A 25,424-nucleotide genomic window follows, 5' to 3' on the forward strand; every position below is an offset into this window, starting at 1 on the left:
ATCCATCCATTTTATTTAATTCTTATTAATAAATAAATCTATATTCCCGCAAAATATATCAACAAAACATAAATCTATATAGAAATACACACACACACACACCTCTCCAGACACACACGTCACTCTAGATCCCGCCCACTTGGTAGATATGAGCGTCTGAAGTCACATGGAGAGCTTTGAGAGCGTCGAGACGGTAGAACAGACGGGCGACGAAAATCTGGACAAAGCACAAGTTGTGACTGAGTCTTCAGCCACGTCGGGAGTGACGGCACTCAGAGTGCTTCACGTTCGCTCCAGACTCCACCTGGAGCAGCTCTGCGACGTTCCACACGGACAAGATGTCTGGTATTCACACACGCTGCATCACGCAATCAAGACTTGGAGGGGGAGCTACCAACATGGCTAATTTGACACAATTTTAGGAGCCATTATAAATCCTTCAATTTCCCAAAAATATAAATTCTACTTTATGTGTCTGTACGCATTAAATGTGCAATAATTTATCATTTATCAGTTTGTGTGTCAGATGTAGAGTGTACAAATAAAATAAAACAAAATGAAAGGTCAGAGACACCGCATGTAGAAAGAGAGCTAACTGTATGATTGTGGTGTTTAAGCACGAGGAGTTTTGACACTATTGGAGTCAGAATAGGAGTTTGAAATCAAATATTTGGATGCCAAACCAACAACTTTTTAAAAGTATTTTTGGGTGCCAAATTTTGATTTTAGATGCAACCAGCGGCCTGGCACTCCTGGGGCAAACATGTCAACCACGACACACTCATTTCAGCCTTCTGTTCTTACTTAGCAGTAAGTTGACTAAACTCCTGCCTGTCATCCCACAGTGACCGACATTTGAACCGAAGCTCAGGTCGGGCACTTTACCCAAACCAGAGTCCTCATAAATCCTGTGAATATTTCAGCTGTAACCTGTTCAAAAATGGCCAAAAAAACCCAAAAAAAAACGTCTGAGAAGAAGTGAGTGTGAGTCTCGGTCTGGTGGAGCTACTCGGTGATTGGCAGTCAGAGAGTTTGTGACTGCGAGATGGAGCGATGCCCCCCGTCACAGCCTAATTCAGCAGAACAATGTCAGCGACCCTCGTCTGGACCCTAATCATGTCACGCCTTCACAAGCGCGGCGGGCTTTGGGGTCTCGCCAGCCTTGACATCATCAGCCTGCAGTCGCCACACACTGGGAGCCTTTGTGTGTCGCCCATGAGCCCTGCAAACACCAAACACACCTCCTCTCCCCCGCCGCTCCCCTCCATCTGCAGCGTTCGCCGCACAAAAGGAAACACAAAAGAGCTCAAAAGCTGCTCCTAATGTTTAAGACCGGAGCGGTTCACAGGTCAGGCTGACTTCTGCTGGTTTTGTCCAGAATGGACTCCTTGATGGACTCCTTGTTGATGCTTTTGGGGGGGAAGCATTAGCGCACATTTAAAATGAGTCTGCGGAGTCACTAAAGCATACCATTAGAGCCGCTTCCGTTTGCCGCCGTAATAAATACAGTTTCTAACAGCGAGTAAACAGAGACAAGCTCTTCTCATTTCTTACATCCTTCAAATGTAAAAGGTTCTCTCATTTCTTTATTTATCCTCAGAAGCTGCAAATGCTGCGAAGGGAAAACTACGATGATGCTGTTGAGTATTGCGATAATGATAAGATAAACACTGGCGATGTCTCTGTGCTCTGAGAATTTCAACACTCCTTCTCTTGTCCCTGATCTCCCACCGCCGTCTGTCCTGCAGGTCCCACCAGCAGAAAGCTTTCCGTTCTTTTGGATCACTTGATGTTAAGTTTTAACACAATGGGCTGATACACTAAAGGTCTGCATGCGCTAAAGTGGGTGAAAACCTTGATGATGCACATCCAGATTAACAAAATAAGATGAACTTCATGAATATGAAACTGAGGTGATCCACATTAAAAAATACAGGGAGAAGTTTGAATGTGATTTCATCGATCTGAAAGAAGTTTGCTCTCCATTTCATGTTGCTCTGGGTGGAGCTCAGTCCTCCATTCATTCAGTGAACACACACGTTTCTAGCAGGTGAACAGCCTAATACATGCAAAAGCTTCATCTAATTACTGCGGTTTGCACATTATGTCACTGATGGTGTTAGAGCAAATGTGCTCAGACCCATTTGCATTTCAGCTTTTTTACAGTATATCAGTGAAAAAATCCCGAGCAGCATTGTGTGTGGTAAAATACCTGCCTGGCTCCATCAGAATGCTGAAATATGTCGACATGCAGGGTTCAACAGTGAACTGAAATGTAATAATGATCGATCTATAACATCCTGTGCAGCTCTCCCATGAACCCAGCGAGGCCGACCAGCTGAAAACACATTTTCTGACCCTTCAAAGGCAAATTCTAACAAATAAACAGTAAAACAAGAAAAAAGAAAAAAAAAAAGAAAGAAAAGAAAAAGGGTAATGACTTGGAAAAAGTCATGGCCTGTATTAGAAAGCAGTACATACATGTCGTGTGATCTTAGCATGACGTTCTGCACAGTGAACCGCGGCCAGGCTCTTCCCTCTAAGGCGTCGGGAGCAGGTGTGTTTGTGGAGGCACACAGAGGCATGGCGTGATATCCACGCTTCAGCGATGCACGAAGCATGCACACATCATCGCACACTGCAGCACACATGCCGTTCGCCTGCTGCTTTTTACCAGAAAATGAGGGGCACGGCCCGGCAGCGCCTGCCGACTCGCCCTGACAAAGGGAGCGGAGGAATTTACTGTCTGCCGCCATTGTTGCGGGACTGTATCTTCCAGGACGGCTATACCTCCTCCCAAATTCAATTATCACCTCCACGCTGTTTGTTGCTAACACAATTCCTCTGCATTACGTAATGGACTCTCAAAATCCCATGTTTTTAATCTCTCAGGACTTCGCAGGGGAACGGGGTCGGTACGCCGGCTCCTCAGCTCTCTCACTCTGCTGATGGAGTATGCAGTTATGCCATTTTAATGCAGAGGAGGAAAGCTCCGCCATCTTGGCATAGCAAGCAGTGTGGGTGATAGATCATGTGATTTGGAGAGTTAATCCAATTTCGAGGCAGCCTGCACTATAGTCTGAGGTAAAGCACATCATCCAAGTCCGACATGGTTCTGCGCCCCGGCAGGACCAGAAAGAGAGACGCTCAAAACATTATTCTGAAAAGTATTGTCAGAAACCTCGTTCCGCTCCTCTTAAAATCATAACCACATTATGCCATCGAGTGTTTTTCAATATGAGAAATGAATGGGCTGAAGCACATCTAGTATTTATGGGATGTCGAATTGTATTATCCTTAAGGCCGGGCTATTTGTTCATCAAAGTGTAAAATTCATTAAGTCAAGCGATTGAAGAAAGAGCAGAAAGAAAGAGTCTCGACTTCTTCAGCGATCTGTGCTGAGAGCAGCGAGGGCAACGTGACGCTCGCAAGCAGATGATGAGACGAGCTCTGCTGTGTTTACACACTCCACACAAAGCATTAACACACACACACACACACACACACACACACAAACCAGTAGTGTGACTTGATCAATATTGCATGCAAGAATAATAAATGAGAATTTGTCAAGTGGAAAAAAAATTTCCTCAACTCTGTTCATATCATAGTCCTTGTGTCGTGAGATGGAAATACATATGAGAGGGACTCGCATCCACAACCGTCCTCAGCCACTCTGTGCGGATGCTGTATTATTTATGTGCTTGAGCAGTCGCCGACTGAGGAGAATAACCTTTGAAGCTACGCTCGCTTAGACAACATCAAACAGGTTCAACAGTAATTAAACGCCACAATTAGAGACAATTCGAAATTATACAACGGCGAAAAGAAGTTTTCCTGTAGTTGCCGCTGTCTCGCTGTCATTTGTTATTTCTCTGCAGCCGTGCTAATCAAATGTGACTCCAACAAGCAGAGCGGCCAGAGATTCAAACGCACACACACACACACACACACACACACAGACACAGACACACACACACACACACAAACGCGTGACTCATAGGTGTTTCTGTGTGTCACTGTGTCAAAAAGCGACTCAGGCTGGGGTTGCTAGTAAATGCCAGAGCACGCTGCAGCGATGCAGTGCGTCTACCTGTTCCTATGTGTGCACAATGTGACTTCCATGTGTTTGTGGGTTTTTGCCTCGCTGTTTGCCAGATGTGTCACAGCGTGAGTCAGGCCCCACGAGTATTCCGCCGCCGCAGCAGAGCCAGTCACTCCCTCGGAATAATGAAAAAGGAAGAGAGCTCAGAGGAGGGTTGACTGAGCTTTTGTTAAAATGCATTTGACCGCTTTTGACCAAGGCAAGCCCTTGTTAATCTCCAGAGGCTGGCCATAGGTGGTTAGAGTTAATGAGCAAGGTACTGTGAGCTATGCACTGCCTCGGTCCCAACATGCACCTCTTCACTGAGTGAGATTAATTACCACACAAGCCAATCTGCACCCCCTGCCGCTCTCCCAACGCCGTGCACTGACTCACAGAGGGAGCGCGCGCATGTAAAGAGCACATCTGACCACCAAAACAGCAATGCTGTGTACATAATTAATTAGACGAGCTCCGAGGCAAAGCGAAGCCATTTGCCCCGGACCGGTCAGGAGCGGAGTGGAGGGCTGACGAGGCCTCCGCTCGCCCCGGCTCCAGCAGAGGAGCGCCCCCCCCCCAGTCGTCGCTGATTGCTTTCAGCTCGGTCCCCGGCGCCCGGGCCATTGTCAGCTGTCCAAGGATGACTGGCTGCAGAGACGCTCTCATGCTTCCAGTCAATGCCGCCTTTGAGGGAGAGCAGGGGCCAACTCTCCTCTCACCCATTTAGTGTACACACCCCGCTGGGGATAGCTGGACCACTACTCACACACACACACACACACAGGCTGCAAACTGTGTCAAATACAAACACCACCACACCAACGATAAATGTGAGCGCACACACAAACGAGCAGGCCATGTACGTTATCCATTTATTACTGCTACTTTTAAACGTCTTATATCAGTGTCCAGTCTCCACATTAAAAATCGGGGTTCAGTGTCTTGATGAAGAGCCTTCGGGCACATGGTCAAACATCGAACTGCTCACATTCAGACTGGAAGACAAGCCGCTTCATCAACTGAGATCCTTCTCATTAATGCCATTATATTTTACTTCACTGTTCTACTGTCACATCTGAATAAAAAAAGAAAAGAATGTCGTTCTCCACTGCTTTACATTTAGAACTTTTCTGTGTCTGAGCAAACAACACTGTACAGCTATTTTACATTACTGTTTCAGCAATGATCATCTGAAAGGCTGATTAGGATTAAAAGAAATGCACATGTTGAAAGTGGAACACAGTCAAACTGCTAAGACGTGCTTTTACACACTAATTAACATAAGAAAACCATAAAATAATCATTACACGGAGGGTTTTGTGCTGATGTTTATTGTTAGAATCCCATTAATCACTATAAATACCCCGCTATTATCTTCAGCCGCCATCTCTACTCAAAACAACAACACACATAATGCAAGTTACACCTTTCTCTCTCCACATGCGATTCCGTTCTTTACCTGGAAACACACTTCTGCTGCATAAGTGGATGTGGGTGGACTGAGGTCAGCCTCAATAAAAGCAGCGCTGGCTGCGGTGAAACATGTAGCCAAGCAACAGAGAGTCAACAGAGCATCCATGTAGAATTGCAAATTGGTGTCCTCTCATCAACTTAAGTAAATAAAAATACCACCAAATGGATATTGATTTATCTAATAGGATTCTTATTTTATCAGGCGTAGAACGTAATATCCTTCATTTGCCAAACTGCAGTGGGATATTGACATCTGCTGTTAGGGGGCATCCAAGTATTCAATGCAATGTCAACACGCTAAATGTCTAAATGGGAGTCTCATCGTGCCACAACGCAATGCTGGAGATGACGGACGCTGCAATGTCACACACTGGAAGCTGACAGGGAGAGAAATTCTCACGTGTGTGTCGAATTATGTTCAATTCGACATGCTTTTACTTTTACATGCTTTAGAGCAAACTAAACTGCATCAGGAAAACTGATGATTCCTGTTACAAGTTGGCAGTGTTTCCTCTCGATGTGGAAAGTCCCTGATTGTGTCCCTGTCAGGGATAAGCTGCAGCTGGGAAAATAAAAACTTCCCAGAGAGCTTTCAATCCTGGAAAGAAAATGAGGGCCGTGATTGGCTCTGCACGCTCCAGCAGGCTGACAGACATACAGCTGCTATACAGGAGCTCCATCCCCTGATGAGGAACCAACAGCCGCTGTTTACAGTAGAAACACGCCGCCATATGCTGCAGACGGCACAGAAACCAAGGCGGTGATGAGAAAGTGATCGGTGGCTCCAGTAAATCACATTGAGAAAGAAGCGCGTGCATTCGCCGTATAGCGCTCCGATCCGGCCTGCGGCTGTGAAATGTGCTGGAAGCGTCCATGTTATCAGTGTGTGGAGAGACTCTGCGGCCTATCCTCTCAAACGGACAGGTTTCTTCTTCTTTTTTTCTTTTTCTTTTTTTAAACAAAGCTCCCCGAAGACAGGAAATGCTGGCCTGAGCGGTTTTCAGCTGGAGTGCGCATTTGCGCTTTGGTATCCATGACAGACTCTATCCTATTGTCTGGAGAAGCCATCGTAGTGGCAATGGAGCCTAAATGAGGCCAATAATGGTTCTGTGCTCGGTCCCCAGAGTCTTGCCTGTTTAAAAATCGATTCTCTGCTTGACTAGGGACAGGCTGGGAATAGAGAGAACTGGAAGAAATGGAGAGGAAAGTAGGGGGAAGAAGGACTGGCGGCCAAGAAACGGTAAAACGACAAGAAAGACCCAATCAATGAAAAGTCACGTCCAATTATTATGATGCAATTTATAATAAAGATGTCCCACTGACGACACAGGAAATTCTTCCTCTTGCGTATTTGGCTGCTTCCTGCTGCATGGTACTTTTAGCAGGTGTTTTTAAATAAATAAGACTAACACGGAAATGTTGTTACCATTAAAAATGTAGAAAAAGGTGTTCGTTACAAAAGGAAAACTGAGCTTATGAAATATTTTCATGTCTTATACACTGAGACACTCAAAAACAGGCTTGAAACATTTCAGTTTATGTCCAACATTTAGAGTTTTTTCATGGTTTAAGGTAAAAATGAGCTTTACAGCTGTATTTAAATTTTTTGAGGCACGAATTTATCCATCACCTACTAAAGGTGAGAATGCAAAATGAAAAACCCACTGATGTTTTAATGTACTTATCACCTTTTTCTATCATTTCTGAGGCTCCATGTTAAAAGATGCAACTGGAGTTGAATATGTTTTTGTATACATGGCCAATAAACCAAGCAGTGTCCTCCTCTCTTTATGTCTCCTGTTGCCAGTTAGTGCCGTTGCTTCTCCAGCTGAAGAATCTTGTTTTGATTTGTATGTTACTCTTGTCTGGCCTGTGAAACGACTGACAGATGGCACGCCCCGCACTAACCGCGGAATACTAACGATTCATCAAAAGTTTTATTTTGCAGAAGAGACAATAAAATCAGTGAATCAGAGGGCAGACATTGGATATTGGCTCATTTCTCACCGCAGCTCATGCAACATTTCCGTGCATGCACATCAATATGAAACAGTGATAGGAACTTTATGTACCAAAACCTTAAGATCATTCTGATGAAAAACCCGGCAACGTTCGACTCCCAGTGATGGATTACTTGTGCAAACTCAATAAAAGTTTTACAAAAATGTTTTCAGCGGAGGAACTGAGCACAGGACTTTCATAAAACCAATTGCAAACGTATCTGAAGTCACGTAGTGAGCAGATAACATTTTTCAGCGCTTTATTCAATTCAAGGCCGCGGGGTGTGAAGCCAGGATCCGCCCGACACCGGCCACCGCTAACCACTATATCATCTGCATAATGCCAAACTACTTTAAAATAATCTATAACCTCATTCACAGTATTGAGTAAACGTCTAAAAGAGGCTAACTCACACATCAGGAGCACATCGAAGAAACTCACCAAAGTATGAGCAAGTCGACAGCGCTGACAGAAAATCGCAGCCGTGGATCGAGGAGGAAAACAGTCTAACGTTCTGTCACTTTTGACTGAGGAAGATATACGAGCTTCATCGGCGGTTCGGCCAATGAGGGCGTCCTGGAGGTGCAGCAGAACAACAGCAGCAGCCAACGGCAGGAGACGTGTGTGCAGGTGTGAGTGGAGGGTGTTACGGCCTCGCGGGAGATGGATGGATGGATGGTAGGAGGACGATGTTTAATTGAACATGTGCTCACATGTTATCTGTTGCTCTTATTTACACTCCCCGCCCGCCCGTTCCGACTGCAGCGCTCCTCAGTGAATTACACCCAATAATAACATCCCCGTGACCTTCAGCGCTCCCACGTGTCTTACCCCAATCTTCAACAAGCTTACCTGTTTGCCTCGACCAAAGTATAGAATACATTTCACCGTGTGGCACAAGGGGATGTCTAATCCAATATATGGACGGTGCACGCTTGCATATTTGTTCGTCTTTTGCACAAAACATGCTCAAGAGTCACGATGCAGGGCGTGCATCAAGGCCCTATTCTGGGTCCCAAATTATATTCAGTGTGTGCTGATATAATGGAATCTGCTTGAAATTCTTCATCTTTGCAATCATAACAATTCACTCTTTATGCAAACGGACTCTCGCCACACGTGGAAGAGCACATGAGCAGGTTTCTGAACATTAATATGTGGGCATTTGGCTTTCCAAACACAGCATACTGTGTGAGGTAAATCTAAATTTTCAGTGCAGAATGTGCTCCTCTTCCACCGCCATCACAATCCTTCCCGTGTTTGTCGATGGTGACACAGTCCATACATCAGCCTGTAAGACAGCTCTCCACCGGCTCCATGTTATTTATCAGTCTGCTATCAGGACACGCCGCTGCACACTGGATTCCTCTGTAAATTGGCCATCTTTACCCGCCCGCTGTGAAATTCACTGGCTCACACTCATCTCGAGAAGCGTCCCCAGTCTGCCACCTCTTTACCTGTGTAGCTTGTTACAAATGAGATCTGCTGCCTTACAACACCCGCTCGGCTCGCCGTGCTCGGATGAAAACTCCCAAAACACACTGAGTGGCTCGTCAATTCATTCCAACCCACCGCTCCCAAAAACTGCAATAATCTACAAAATCCATTCACTGGGACCATTTCATCTTGAAGTCAGAACTCAGGGCCTCCATAACAAACACTGCCTGATTTTACTGTTATTTTATATCTGTACCTGTTCATGGATAACAATATAAACTTTGTGCTCTGTTTTTATTCATTCATTAAAAAAAGAATTTATTCTTAATGCCTGACCTGGTTAAATAAAGGTTAAATAGATTAAAAATAGAAATACACTGATTTTAGGGACGTACAGTATTTTAGAGCATGTTATCCGACTGATGGCATTAGCAGCATGGTACTAGTTTTCTCTGTCTCCCAACACTCTATGTGCCTGAACCAGAACACAGGAGCTGGAGCCTGGCTTCTAGTAGCGTTTATCTGAAAGGTCAAAGCTCAGTGAACAAGAACTTGGTTCAGTACTTTACCTCTGAGGGAGAAGACCATCGATTGTTTGGGTGCAGTTGATTTGATCGTCATGCTGCACTTGGATTCGTCATTAGCAGCTTGTGGCAGCAGTTATTCTGTAAAGTGTCTGAACTTGATTTCAGGCTCTCTGTCGCACAATCGTCACGAAATTCACCCACAAATCTGTCTGATCGTAGGACGCAAGTTTAGACCACGACATGAGACGATGCCACTGTTCTTTATGTTTGGGTTTGTGTGTGTGTGTGTGTGTGTGTGTGTTTTCTTGGACAGCTCAGACAGTTGTGTGTCTCTCCGTTTGACGGACTGATGAACCGTTGTCTCCTCTGTCTTCACTCATTGATATGAATCGACTCCAGTGTTCCTGAACTGTGCAGAAGATCAATGAATGATTGTGTTGAGGTCTTCACCACATCATCCACTAAATAAACAGCTAGAAAAAGTCATCTACATCAGTAAATTCCTGAATGTTCTTATGTATTCATACAGTTTCTTTTGTTTTGTTAATCACACTGCTCTTTGCTGTGATACCTGTTCACATGTTTTGTGGATTTTACTTAAATCTTGATGGTAAAACAGCACAGAATGTGTCTACTGAGGTGACTTGAGCGCCTTATTTTTTAATGAAGAATCAAACCAACTGACTGAAATGAACCTGGCTCTCAGTAAAATATTCAGCACAGGTGGAAATCCGTTCATAGAGCCTGGATAACGTCTTCCATCCACTTTGTCTGGTGCTTCAGAGTCCTCCACACACACACACACACACACACACACACTCTCTTCCACACATGGTCTGTGTCATTGATTGTTCTCCAGCCACAGCGAAATCCATCCCATAATGCAGCTGCTGTAGGTCTCAGTGAGGGGGAAGGCCCTGCAGGGAGCAGTCCAGTTATCTCAGATGAAATCTTATTACAGGATTTATGTGAACAGAAACAGAACTGTATGATACGGTGTGTGTGTGTGTGTGTGTGTGTGTGTGTGTGTGTGTGTGTGTGTGTGTGTGTGTGTGTCCATACTGTGAGGTTACTCGAGGTTTTGTCAGTGGATTTGTGAAAGGGCCTGTGTCGAGCACAGCTCTGGCCTGGAAGCAGCCACAGCATCATGTGCTGGGTGTCTTTTGTGTGTCACATTATGTTCGGGTTCAAAATCCTGCCACATTACTGTCATGCGATAGCAAAACACGACAAAGAGGGCCAGAAATGATGAGACATACCGGGAGAGCCAGGCTGGAAGTCCAGTTAGCTCTCACTCGCTCTTCTTTTTTCTTTTTTTTTTTTTTTCTGACACCCTGCAAGCCTGGACAGGCCGATCTGCACTGGTGTGTGGACGGAGGGAGAGAAGGACAGGAGGAGGAGGAGGAGAGAGAGAGGGAGAGAGAGAGAGAGAGGGAGAGGGAGAGGGAGGCATGGCAGGGGCTGCAGGACTAGGAGACGTGCCAGATCACTGCTGGAGCCAAGAACAGGACTGACTGGGCCTGTGTGTTAAATCAGAGTGCACACACACACCCACACACACACACACACACACCCACACCCACACAAGCATATGCAAGATGAACAGCCACATAGATGTCACTGACCTTCCACAAACACACTGCAATGTCACAGCTCGGACCGGTGCTCAGAATCATAAAGGCACACTGGACTGTGATGCCGCTGCTTCCTGGCAGTACGGGGACCGATTACTTTAAAATAATTTGGTGATGCAGCGCCAGTTAGTGGAGACTACAAGGTCTCATTGCTCCCCACTTTTGTCGACTGCTGGTCTTTGCGACGTTAAATCTCCCGTACGTCTGACCAGAGGGAACGCTGAGGGTAACGAATACGACTCTGCAGGGAGGAGCGGGATGTCACCAAGTAAAAATACACCGTAAATGTGGTTAAAGTCAGAGAGAAAGAGGGCACAGGACGAAGTAAGCGTACAGTTTGCGATGCATAAAAAAATACTTGCAGCCGCACGGACAAATTTCCCATTTTATAAATAAGTAGGGATGGGACGAGATCTCGTGTCACGAGATCTCGCGAGATCGAAGTGCTGCGAGATCGAATGCCGCGAGATTGAGTATGTTTATATGCAGGCAAAAACTCTTTATTAACTGGAATATTGACGGAATAATACATTACATGGCACACAGCCATATAAACACGTGCAAAACCCTGAATATGCTCATATTCATATTTAAAAACCTGGTCGAAAGGGACATGAAATACTGTTCTGTGCATGTTCTATCCGCAAGGAATCTTGGTCTTTTGAGTACACAAACTACTTGTGATCCAGTTTAATTGATACGACGTAAAGAAAATGTGCGGAAACGATCGTTCAGTTCTTCTCTTTTATTGAAAAAACGGTGCATCGCATCAACGAACATTTTACCACGTCTTGCCGCCTCACACTCTTTTTCTAACAACATGCAGAGAGAGCCTGCAGCGGCTGCGGCGCCCTTCTTCCTCTGTGGTGTCTGTGTAAAATAAGGTTGAACATGCAAACAGCACACCTAGTGGCAGGAAGTGCAAATGCAGTCATGGCGTCGTTTGTGCGCCGCGCTTTGAATGGGAATAGGCGAACTAGGCGGCCGCCTCGGGCGCAGTGGAGAGCGGAGGGCGCCGTGGCCGTACAAGGGGCGCCCCGACCCGACACTCAGTGCTCCGACGCTGCATGTGAGTACCGCACCGCTCCCCACACCTCAGCACCAATTCCCCCCCCCCCGAACACCAGCTCATAAACCACACCTGCGTCACGACATCATTCATTTTTCATTTTGTTCATATTGTGTATTTTCATCCTTCAACTCAATTAAATGATTTAAATCAGTGTTTTATGTCGAATAGTGTGACATTATCAGTGTCATTTACAATACATGTTTACATGTTTGTGGTTTATTTCAGCAATGTGTGACTTCATTCCATTGATTTGAAGTTACTAGTAACTGCAATCAATTACTAATTACCAGACTACAGGACTCGACTGGTCCTCTTGTTCTGATGGCCCATTACACTCGGTTACGCCTCGTTTATCGTGTTTGTGTTGATTTGGTATGAGCTCTCTTCATTTTGCGCCGATAAATACGAGCTCGCCCTCTAACCAGGAGGCTGTCCGCTGACTCATGCCGTCGCCATGTGCGCGCTTCTGTGTGAACTAGATTGGAAGAGTGTTTAAAGACCCTAAACAGTTGGCTTGGACATGGTACCCACTCATTACTGACCAACGGCACTAATAGCCAGCATCCTGCACACAAAGTGAGCCAACATCAGAGACGGCTGCTCAAAACAGTGCAATATTTATGGCGGTCCCCTCTCCCCGGGGACTCGTTGCACATAACACACACCACTGCAGCTGACAAAATAGCAGGGCAGAGTGTTTTAGCTTTAGGAAACTGTAGAAACACCTCTCGCTCCCTCTCCCTCGTCCTGCGCCGCCCTCTCTCTCTCTCCCTCGCCAATTCTTGCATGACCTTGTCTCTGTTTTTGTCTTCCCTTCTTTATAGCTCAGAGCTCAGGCCATCTGACTGGATTTCAGAGACAAGCTGACAAGCCAAGCAACAGAAAATTGAGATAAAGTTGTTCCCTTCTCCCCTCGTCTTTCCCCCTGACTTTTATTTGTTTCTTTATTTATTTATTTGGTCCCGTCCGCTGAGAGATCAAGGCTTAAGATTTCGCCGTCGCGAGTGAATGTGGGCTTGAAATTCTAAGAACTCCCTCACAAGTAAACTGGCAGCGCGAAGATTTCTCAACATCGACGTCTCCGGAGAATCCTTCAACTGTGATTCACTTTCAGCTGCGACTCTACACAACCGAAATGATTAAATTACACCTTTAAATACAATTTCATCCTGTAAGACCAGGCAATTTGCCAACGCTAATCCTGTGTGTAAGTGTATGTGTCACAGGGAAGGCAGAGCAGATCCTCTGATCCATGATGCTGCAGTGTCTCCCCTTGCGAGTACTCGATGTTCGGTCCTATATGTTCAGCTTACTATGTCCAGTACTCCATGTTCAGTACTCTATGTTCAGTACTCTATGTTCAGTACTCTATGTTCAGTACTCCATGTTCAGTACTCTATGTTCAGTACTCTCTGTTCAGTACTCTATGTTTGGTACTGTAGTTCAGTACTCTATGTTCAGTACTCCATGTTCAGTACTCTCTGTTCAGTACTCTATGTTTGGTACTGTAGTTCAGTACTCTATGTTCAGTACTCTATGTTCAGTACTCTATGTTCAGTACTCCATGTACAGTACTCTCTGTTCAGTACTCTATGTTCAGTACTCTATGTTTGGTACTGTAGTTCAGTACTCTATGTTCAGTACTCCATGTTCAGTACTCTCTGTTCAGTACTCTATGTTTGGTACTGTAGTTCAGTACTCTATGTTCAGTACTCTCTGTTCAGTACTCTATGTTTGGTACTGTAGTTCAGTACTCTATGTTCAGTACTCTATGTTCAGTACTCTATGTTTGGTACTGTAGTTCAGTACTCCATGTTCAGTACTCTATGTCCAGTACTCTATGTTCAGTACTCTCTGTCCAGTACTCTATGCTCAGTACTCTCTGTCCAGTACTCTATGCTCAGTACTCCATGTTCAGTACCAGTACTTCAGCTGAACTGCTTCATATTATAAATTATTAATGAACTATTTGTGGGATTGGCGAATAAAAAAGTGTCAGCTGAGGAGATGATTTGATCAGTGTTGTGTTTTTTTGTCGACGCCAACCTCGGCACACACACAGTTAAGAGGGAAACCTAATAAAAATTGAGGTCAGATATGAGATCTATTCAAGCTCGTCGCCATGCCAGACATAATTATGCGAGAAATAATCAACACTGTCCAGACTGCTTTTTGTTGTCTTCATTAGACTGGAAATCATGTTTACTGGGAGGGAAACATCGATTCTTCGCTCCGTGCCTTGCGTTGTTGTTCTGTCTAATACCTCTGCAGTGCGACTCGCCATGTCCGCTGCTCTTCTGGTGTTTCGAGTCTTTCTCCATTTGCAGGTGGATTTTGTGCAGCGTTAACTCCTCATGTTTCTGTGAACTTCACTTCCTTTTCGGATTGCTTCTCCGAATTCGGTCACATTCCAGACACAGGGCAGCAGTGGGTCAAGCTCTCGCTGCAAAATCAGACCATCTGCAGAGTTAGCATGTTCTCCCTGAGCAGTTTTCTCCCAGCAGTCTAAAAAGATATGTTTACTGTTAACTGGGTAGTGTAATATTTCCCGCCGGGGTGACTGTGTGTTATTGTGTGTCTCTGTGATGGACTGGCGCTCAGGTTATGGTCAGCTGGGACCGGCTGCAGGCCGATGACCCTCACTTAGATTAGCAGTAAAGAAGATGGATAGATGCTGTGAAGAGGCACTATTTCTGATTTACTAAACTCAAAATTGTGATCGGGGTGTGTCGCGCTACAGGTCAGGACTGGGGTCTGTATCCTCAGGCCCTGGAGATGGATGTGGACCCATAAAGCCTGAACAGAACTGGGCAGATATACAGTATGATCTGTTTTTTTTCTTAATTCATTGCACGGCAAAAATCTTTTAAAAGTTTTCTTGTTTTAGCAGTTTGAGGTGACACATGGAATCCAAAGAGAGTTTAAGAGTTTAGATGTATCACCCGAGTATTACAGCGGAAACTCAGCTGAACTGAAAGACTTCGAGAATGTTGAAAATGCTAAAATGGTTAAAACAGCTAAAAGTGGAAAACATCTCATCTGTAGTTCTGAAATTTAATGAAAATATGCAATGTTTTGTTTTTTTTAAGTTAATCTTTTGGTCCTAAAACTTGCAGCCCCCTCGGTTAGAAACAGGGCAGCAGTCTTGAATCTCCTACAAAGCAGGATTTATTTCACCGGCACAGCTGCAAACTGATGCTGTCAACTGAATTTTAAAGACAAAATCAAAAGCTTTATTTCGATTGTCATAATCACAGTAAAAGTTACTGGGCTATGTTTTCAGTGCATCAAAGGTAAAACAAAGAGCCGCCTTGTGTGTTTCACTCTATGTCTCCTCTCTGCAGACGTCCAGACGGAGCAGGGTCGTAATGATTCTCCTGTGACAACCTCATTTGGGTACAATGGCGTCATTAAAAACAGCATTCATAAAAAGCAGTCTGAACATCCCGGTGCACACTGTCACACAGCTTTCAGAGCCGCGGTCTGAAACACAGCTCCAGAGTGAAGGGAAACAAGCTTGAGTGCTTTCTTTTTACCCACAAATCCACTTCTCAATAAACAGGCGCCACACTTCCAGCCTGCTTTTAGTGCTGCTTTTTCACCTCTGGGTAACCTATCGTCTCCTCCTTTGCTTCTGTCCTTCTGCGTTCTTCACTGATCTCAGAGCGCCAGCCGCTTTACATGAAGCATTTTTACACAGATGTCAACACATGAAGGCGTGTCAGTCGTGAATCAACAAAACGTCAGTGTAAACACCGGAACAGCTGACAGGTTACGTCTCTCACGTTACTGAACAAAAGAGGCGAGGCTCCCAAAATTCACAGTGACGGGACTTAACGGTGTTTACCACGTCGACGCCTGTCAAATTACAGCGGAGCTGAGAGATGAGGCTTTCTGAGAACAGTGCTCCGGGCAGGAAGTTCGGACAGGAACAGGAAGAGGGAGCGTATCAGCGGGCCGGGATCTCTGCTCAGTGTGGCCAAAGCGATAATGCTTGAAAGGTTATCGGACGGCTGATGTTGCTGGAGCCGAGGTCAAGCACCCTGTGGTCGGTCGGTTACATTCACGCCTTCACCCCTTTAAAGTTTAGACTCTCTGACCTGATTGTTAAACTTCCCCAACGTCTAACATAATGTAAAATTTGAAGATATATATACATATATATATATATAATTCTGCGTCATGTTTTTCCAATAATCTGCCGCAGTCACACCTGTAAAAACATCTGAAAGAAGCTCATTTCAGCCTTAACCACATTTGGGATTGGATCTTTGTGATCCATCTTTTACATGCTCTACACTTCTCATTATCAAATCTAAAACGCTTTTTAAATGTCCGACCCGAGTTTGTTCAGATCGTACCGCTGTTTAACGACAGTGATTTCCAATGAGAAGGTCAGGAACGAGCACAGATCTACATTTACTGTCAGGCGGCAGGGAAATAGGAAAAGCAGAGAATCCTTTCTGCACAGGAGTGCATTCAGACAGGCCTGTCGAATCGGGAAGGACAGTCAGGGATTCATTGTATGGGTTTGGTTAAATCTACTCCCGCCTCATTCTTCTCTGCAGCTTCTTACACAAGGTCATACATTTTCAAACCAAACTCAATCATTAGTGATTTCTTGGTAATTATTCCCGTGATATTTGATGTGAAAGCAATGGATGGAACCGCGGGAGGTAAAAACCGTAATCCACATCAGATGAAAGGTTGGCCGAGTCCTGAGACGACCGGGCGTCACTCTGCTCTCGTGTCTGAACGTTTTCATTTCCAAAGGCAACGAGAGCATGAAGTGAGCAAGTGAAACACCACAGTAAATGTATCGCTGAAGATACGACCGAACAGGCGCGATTTGTGAGGAAACACCAAATCTGACGCTGAGACGTCACAATAGCTACTACTGTATGTAAGCAACGCAGGCTAAATGTATTTATACTGCACCATTCAGACGCACGGCTATTCACAGTGCTTTAAAAAGACGAGGCGACAGTACAGGCACGTTGCAATTTCTCTACAAATTATGTAAAATAATGCATTCAAAGAGCAGATAGGGCAGCGTCATTCAGCCGTCCACATATTCCTTCATATGCTACTGATATGAGTGGCAGACAGCTGCATACACAACGTGAAACACACACAGTCTCTCACCTGCACACACTAACACCTTCATTTAACCCACACACTCGGGTTCGGATTGTGACGGGATGCTGGAGGAAACCCCTGCAGACGCCATGAAAAACTCCCCGGTCCAGACTTGTTTGAGACAAAAGTGTAAATATAATATGTGATATAATCACATTTTAGTTTTTTCTGTGAATTCTCAGTGTCAGCTCAGATAAAATGGATAATAGAAATTCTCAGAATACTCAGAATAACCGCAAAGTCTCTATAAAATTAAAAACATATTTCAATTGTAATAATACTGGCCTCTATTCTTCAAAAAAACCATCAGACCTCATAAAGTTTTCAAAATTTTAAAAGACTGTATTTTTCATTTGCATTTGTATCCATAGAGAAAAATAACAAGAGGTAATTACACAAATTGTAATCCTGTATTTAATCTTTCACAAGCAATCATTTTGACCTTACGCACGCAACTATCTCATGAGTTCAAGTTTGGAGGTCATCAAATCAACATCTAAATGCCATCGGGTTAATTTGCGAGATGGAAATCTGATTTATTGCACATGTGTGGTTTTTCTGAGGGACATTTAATCAAGCAGTATTCTCCGTGCTGTTTATTGTTCCTTTATTGTCAATCAATGTGACAAGAGGGAGATGGCCCTTTAAAACACGACCCTCCTCCAAATATCAATTCCAATGAAAACAGTGTGTGTGTGTGTGTGTGTGTGTGTGTGTGTGTGTGTGTGTGTGTGTGTGTGTGTGTGTGTGTGTGTGTGTGTGTGTGTGTGTGTGTGATGCCACAGGGTGAATTAATGAATTAGTTCTCTACCTATCCTCAACCTTTTCAGCAAACCGAGACACAAATCACTGCCCTGTCCTTTCAGTGTGATCTGGTGATCTGAGCGACTCCATCGGCTAACAGCTACGCTAAAACCTTCTTTTCCCGGCCACGCTCCGAATCCTACGCCTATGTCTGATTATCATATGATGGTATGCGTCAGTGTGTAATTGAACATTTTGAACCTAAGAGCCAATATGCCTCAAATGAATCCTCAGCTCCCGCATCAAAATGATTATTTCTAAACAAACCGTGTTTAATCGACTGCGTGCCTCTGCAGCTCTCTCCATCTGGAGGATGCTGTGTGACAGCTTCCCTTAAATTACAAATATCAATCTGCCACAGTGGGAGCTCAGCTGCCAGTGGCCTCATGGGGGTCCACGTCAAAGCAGCCAGCCTTCAAAACAAAGCCATCAAAACGCTGTGCTTTCTGGATGCTTTGTTGTGAATTAGTCATGTTCGTCACCTCGTCACAGATGCAGCGAAAAGGATGAGATGAGTGGATAAGAAGAGGGACTCGGGGTGGGCAGCCAGTGAACGCAAGGGGACAGGTACACCGAGCTGGCTCTAATAAGAAGGCTGACCTGAAGCTGGCCCGGTGTGCGGTTCTGGGTCAGCTCAGTGTGGCTCCACCGCTCTCCCCCTACGGCAGGCACTGACAGACGCTAGCACCGAGGGCTCCCAATCTGCTGTGTGTTCAGTGGGGCTCTCCCTGAGAGAGTTCCCCCTCCTCATCGCCGGCTGTCTGCCCCCGGCAACACTACCACTTACACTCTATCCACCCGTTTATTGATAAACTTCACCGCAGGATCGCCTTCGCTCCTTGGAAGGAGCGACGGGTCTGCGGGGCGGCTTAATTCAATCAACGTTCGGGGAAAACACACAATTCATTCATCACCAGCGCAAGACCAGTTCAAGAGGACCCCACCAGCCAGGCCTGCGCGCTAGATGACCATTAGCGAGGAAGCAAATTGCCTTGTTGAGGTCCCACTGTGCATTGAGCGGCAAGCCCTCAGAGGCCCTGCTAGGGATTATCAGACGCTGATATCACACGAAGTCATTCTGATGCACACGGTGGATCATGCAGATCCACAGATACTGAGCAACAGTAATCACCGAGGAGCAATACAGTCAATTATGAGCCGCACGGAAGATGTCACAGCTCCCCCGGGGTTAATTTGATTTCCTCTCGGGCTGTATATCGGATGCCCAGCTGAGTTTACAGCAGGCATAGTGTACACAGAGCAATGTAACAGGCATTAAGGGTCTCGGCCTGTGAAAAGCTAAAAAGGAAAATAACGACCTAGAAATGTATTTTTTCGAGCACAATCATCATTCATTTTAAGACCATATTCAATATTTGCAATAGTGGTAAAACGGACTTCAAACGCTACAAGTGTGAATTGATATAGATGAGAGTGTTTTCCTGGACTGCACATGGTTATTATTTAAGAAAACAACACGATGTTAAGCTCTGAGCAGTAATATAAACAGAGCGATGCGTCGACCGGCTGAAGCCCCACTCGTTGGGGCTTTTGTTTTATTGCCCTCCAGCCTGATAATGGGATGGAGCGGCCATCCTTGATTGTGATGGAATTGCCTTTACAATGCTCATGGTTTTCCCATGGCAAAGCCCAGCTCCACTTCTTGATAATCGGCTAATGGATTTTAACACCACTCAGCAGACATGATGATGCCCTTTTAAAAGGAACACTCTGATCCGGGGCCAAAACCAAGAAAAATGCAGGGCACAGGATATATGTGTCATTACACCACGAGCGGCGCAGCAGCGGGACGAGATGTGTCAATTAGAAAAATGAAATATGGATGAAACGTATTAGCATAATTCACAAGAGGCTGAATGGGTGCCAATATTAGCTACATATTAATACATTTTGTCTTCTTGTGATTGCGAGGAATCATTCTTACATGAACAGCTACATGCATGCGACTCACAACACTCTCAAACATTCAAACGTGAAATATAAGAGAGGCCAAACAGAGTTTCAGCAGTCACAGAGCATTTCAGCGTACAAAATCAGGCCAAGAGTTGAACAAAGGAGCTGTCTGTTTCAGCACCACGGACAGTTCCTGTCATCTTTCCTATGACGAGGCGCTGCTGGCAGCAGCGTCGGCCTGCCAGTTTCATCTGCCGCACTTTGTAACATCAGACACCAGCAACTTTACGAATTCATTAATGCAAGGCCCCGGCGCTCATGAAATATTTCACCCAAAATCCAGAGTGACACGGAGACATTTTCTTTTGCTTCGTTCAATATTAAAGAGGAGAGTTGAAGACGGGGCTCACCTCCAGATGGCCTGTGGCGCGTCCTCTCTGCCAGCACAAACAGATATAGGTCATCTGAGAAACTTCACAAGAGGAAAAAAAAAGTCTGCCGAGGACTGTCGCTGTCTCAAACGGCAGGCCAGTGAGCCACCAACACCCATCAACGCCACTGTAGCCGTGGGTCGCAGGTTGGAGGAGCCCGTAACGATGTGTCAAACAGCACACACCCCAGACAGGCCACCAGTCCATCGCAGGACAAACACACACGTTCATATTCACATCGGTTTTAGAGTCACCAGTATGTGAGAGCATGCCACCTCCACTGAAAGGCCGGGCCCGGACTCAAAACCACAACCTTCCGGTTGTGAAGCAAGGGTGCTACTATGTGACAGTTCAGTTTAAATGATTTTCACAAAACCCAAAAGGTGTTTATATGAGGATCAACCCAGACACAAACCTTCTTCCACTACAGGTTCGGCCTCTGATGGACGGACTGCAGCAATCTCATCTCAGAACGGCTCTGAAGCCTCTTGGTCTGACATGAAAAATAAATAAATAAATAAAACCTAACAATAAATAACGCTGCCGTGTCTTCAAGGTAGCCAGTAAAGCTCAAAGTGGTTGGACATGTCTGATCCAGGCGTAGTACCTCCAGAAATAGGACCATCATCATCCATCATCACTCAGGATTCCTGCGTCATGCGTCGGTATTCGCACGTTTCCGCCCGACGGGGCGCGCTGTTTGCCCCCCGGGGAACGCGCACAGTGCGTGGAAACGGCTCAGAGAGGCCGGCGCGCTTCATCCTCCTCCCAGCCGCACGGATAAGCCAAAGAAAACCAAACACACAATCGAGTTTCTGCCTCCAATTTGAACGCTGCAACTACAGTGACGCACTCTCTCCTCTCTCACACGCGCGCGCACGCAATCATTTCAAACTATATTGCTGAGAGTGTGTGGGCGCGCACGTGACACAGACGCACGAGAGTGGGGATGTGGGTGGGTGGGTGGAGGGGGGGGGATAAGTTTTTTTGTGTGTATTTTCGTGGGTCTATTTCCCTGTTAAGTCGTCGCCTCGGCGCGCGCGGCGGTCTGGATCCTCCATATAAAGACAGGATGGAGCTTATAATAAGGCTTACCGCCTTCAGGGGAAGCCGCCGCTTCCTTTACACCTTTATCTAAATCCTCTCCTCGGTGAGCTCCAGTGAGCCCGGCGGCCCGGCGTGTGAGACCGCAGTGCGCAGCGCTCCTCCGGCATCTCCACCACTGAGCTCACGAGCAAACAAATCAGCCGCCAAACACACAAAAACAAGGAGCGAAAGAAGAAGGAGGCGCGCGCGGAGATTTCCCCTCGCACTGCGACACGGTTGAGATATTCACATGAACTGCTTCCCTGGATGTTTGCATCCCATTAAAACCCGGATCGGAACTGATCTCGCTGCTGCAACAGCATTAGGTTCTGAACTTCTCATCCTTGAAGCGTTTGTCTCGGAGACCATTTAAATTGGTTTATTTTACCACCTTCCTTTTTTTTTTTTTAAATAAGACAACTGCTGCAACTGTCCGACACAAACCCAGACTCACACAGACCAGGGTTCTGCTGCAATAATCGAAGAACGGGTTATATCAACTTTACCTGATGGTCAGGAGGAAAGAGAGAGAGAGAGAGAGAGAGAGAGAGAGAGAGGAGGAAAACTGGCCTACCTTCAAGTGGATTTCCAAAATGGTACGGCTCCGTCTGTCAGTCAGTGGGGAAGGCTCTGGACATCACAACTCCGGGTCAATGGAGAAAACACGTTTCCGTACAGAGAGCGCGGTGTGGTGGTCGTCTGCGTCTCAGCGGGGTCACCCATTCAGCTGGTCGTCCGGCTTAAATCCAAACAGGAGAATGGAGATTTCTGTCTCTGTCCTTTGGGGAAGAAGTGCGCCAAGCGCTCTCCTACGCAGATGTGACTTTGCGCGCTTGAAATAAAAACCGATGACGGGCAGAAAACACACACGCACGCATCCACTCACACACACTCAACTACAGGCAATAAAACATAAAATCAAACACGAGTTCAGGTGGGGGGAAACACGCCAAACCAACAGCCCCTTCAAAAGAGATGACTTTTTTTTACGCAGATCGTGGTTATTAAGGCTCCCAGTCCCTCCGAGGAGCGCGAGCATCCCGGGCGCACCGTGCGCTGCGATCCCCGCTCAGCCGCCGCGCCGCGGTGGAGATGGGGGGGAAGAAATGTATGGATATAATGGCCAGATCCGATTGTGGGGGGGGGGGGGGGGGGGGGGGGTTTCCTCCACGGCTCCGCGCTGTACTTGCAATGCACACGACGAGAAGCGCCTCTCCGCGGTCCTAGTGCACCACGCGCCGTCCCCGCTGGCTCGAGCGCGCGCCGCGGCTGCACCTGCACTCCGTCATCTCCATCGATTAAACAGTGAAATGGATGAGGGGGAGAGAAATTCCAGCAGACATCTATAACTCAAGTCAAAGCTCCAGCGACGAGCAGAGCAGGATGTGGAGAAAAGGGCGCTCAGTTGTTGGGAGAAGGAGAAAGGGCTGAGAGAGAGAGAGAGAGAGAGAGAGAGAGAGAGAGAGAGAGAGAGAGAGAGAGAGAGAGCGAGCGAGAGGAGGCAGATGGAGGGGGAGAGAAACAGGGGAGCGGGAGCAATATGAAAAAAGGGAAGAGGGATGGAGCTTAATAATTGAAACCAACAGTCCCACATACTGCCTCAGCCTCATATGTTGCTTGAGAGGAAGTTTGAATTTACTGTCTTATTCCTTTCACCTCTCACAATATCTTCCCATTTCCCTGTTTTAAAGTATAAATAATGTTCATCAAATGTTTGTTTGACCTTTATAGTGGTTCTGTTTATACCATAGATATATTTAATACACAATCTGACATGAAGGACCTAATTCACATGAAACTATACCTGATGTTTTAATGAAATGAGCATAAATCTGTTGGTTCCTGAACGAGGCTCTTTACCTCCAGCACTGTGCGCCTTGGCAGTCTCAGAGTGAGGAAGGTTAATTATGAATAAGACTGCTTAAATGCAAAGACATAATTTACAGGAGGGCTTCAAATAAATCCATAAAATGTTCTTTTTTAAATAGATGTGAGGTGACTGCAGTGAAGAAACAGAGTTGAAACTAAATATGATTTTTTAATACACTATCCAATACAACTACTTTTTTAAAAAAATAAAACACTGTATATTATCATAATTAACTGGACTGACAAAGAGCGCATGCAGCCATACATGTACTTACATTAAAAAACAAAGTCAAGATATGTTAACTTTTGAAATTAGGTCTTAAGAAGAAAAATAGATGATTGAGCATCACTGCAAATCAAGAACATTTCAAGAATTTTCAAGATGGATCTTTGTTTGATCTGTTAATGATCCTAAAAGATCATTAGCAGATGAGGATGCCTGATAAACCAGAAGAACACTGAGGATTTAGTTCTGTTTTTGTTCAGTTCAGCGGAGTCGGCTGTTTGTGAGGAAGAGCGCCCTGCGGTCACAGGAAACTGTCGGATGACCTGCTGACCCCTGTCACGACCTCTGCAGCGCTCGTAAAGACACACAGGCTGCTTAGACAAGCCTCATAGTCACACACGTGGAATCATCATCCCGAAACACGATCTGCTCTCTGGAGTAACAACATTTAACAAGGTCAGCTGGTTTGCTGTCGAATCCAGGTGATTCAGAGGAATGTTCCTAGAAATGTCATGATAGGTATTCCTGCCTCACTGTCAGAATGTTCCTGGTTCGAGTCCATGCTCTAGGCTGTTCTGTGTTGCATGTTCTCCCTGTGCATGAATAGAGTATTATGATTTCCTCATACATTCCATAATCCTGTATTTGATGACTAGTTGATCATTGGTGTGAATGGATGCTTCGTTTACATCTGGAACAAGTCATTAAAAAAGCAAACTTTCTTGTCTGAATATAAATATGTTAATCATGCATGAAGCCAAAAAGTCATGTTTTCTGATTGATTAACAGTATTTTGCATTTGCGGGTAACTCATAACTAATCGTGTCTATGTTTAAGTGATAATCTAATTTGTATGTATTGTGGTTGTATTTCTTGGACTCTGTTGATCGTTGGGTTTTACATCTGATAACACACCGTGGAGCTCTCTCCAGGTGGATGGAGGTCCTCACTAGAGCTGGAATCTGCCACTAATTTACTCTTATTTCTATAAGTCAACTGTGGTTCTGCTCTTCTCATCACCGTTTACAAAGTTAGAAAATCCACAGGCTGGATTTTGTCTGTGTTCTGAGGATTCAATATTAAATCTCTCCATATTTTCTACGATGAAATGATTTGTTTTCTGCTCTATCAGACCGAAATCATCCACTGGAAGATACAGAAGTGGATGAGTTAAATGTTTAAAAAGACAATTTAAAAGATTATGTCCAGGAGGCATCGGCTTGTAAATGTTTTAGTTGATATAATCGTTCTTGGGTAATTTGGTGTTTTAATCTCTTCTCGCTCAGTTCTGCTGTGATAACTGTTCAGAATGCTTCATGTGTCATTTCAACTCCGCTTCTCTCCTCAGGTTCTGTGGTGGGCTTGATGCTCAGGTTGGGAACTTCTAACTGGAGCTTCACTGCTCAAACATGAGCATTACATCAACTAACAATTGTAAAAGAAAGAAGCTGTAATGCAGTCAATGAGACTTAGCCAAGAAAAAGATAAAATAATGATTTTCTGCGTGATCACATCTTTCTCAACCATGAAACACTCAGAACTTCTTATAAAGCAGTGAAAAAAATGAGTGTTTTTCTTCAAAATTCTGAATAATTAGAAAAGTATAAAGTAATATGTACATATTCAGTCAGTTGTTTTATGGCAGCCTGTGTTAATCGTCAAGTCCTCGCAAACAAAGGAATAAACTGGAAGAAAATCCGACCCTGCGTTCCAGGCTGCCACTTTAA

At 45.3% G+C, this 25,424-nt stretch overlaps 1 protein-coding gene across 1 annotated transcript in view; it reads right to left on the reverse strand.

Annotated features, from left to right (window-relative positions):
- il1rapl1a (interleukin 1 receptor accessory protein-like 1a) overlaps positions 1 to 22,441 on the reverse strand; it is a 163,884-nt gene extending 141,443 nt beyond the window's left edge. Inside the window, exon 1 of the mRNA XM_030112608.1 lies at positions 22,177 to 22,441. The gene's annotated coding sequence lies outside the window, so the exon portion shown is untranslated. The remainder of the gene's footprint in view (positions 1 to 22,176) is intronic.
- Between the last annotated feature and the right edge of the window lie 2,983 nt (positions 22,442 to 25,424).

Source organism: Salarias fasciatus, chromosome 16 (genome assembly GCF_902148845.1).
Source record: "Salarias fasciatus chromosome 16, fSalaFa1.1, whole genome shotgun sequence".
In the NCBI taxonomy this organism is placed as follows: domain Eukaryota; kingdom Metazoa; phylum Chordata; class Actinopteri; order Blenniiformes; family Blenniidae; genus Salarias; species Salarias fasciatus.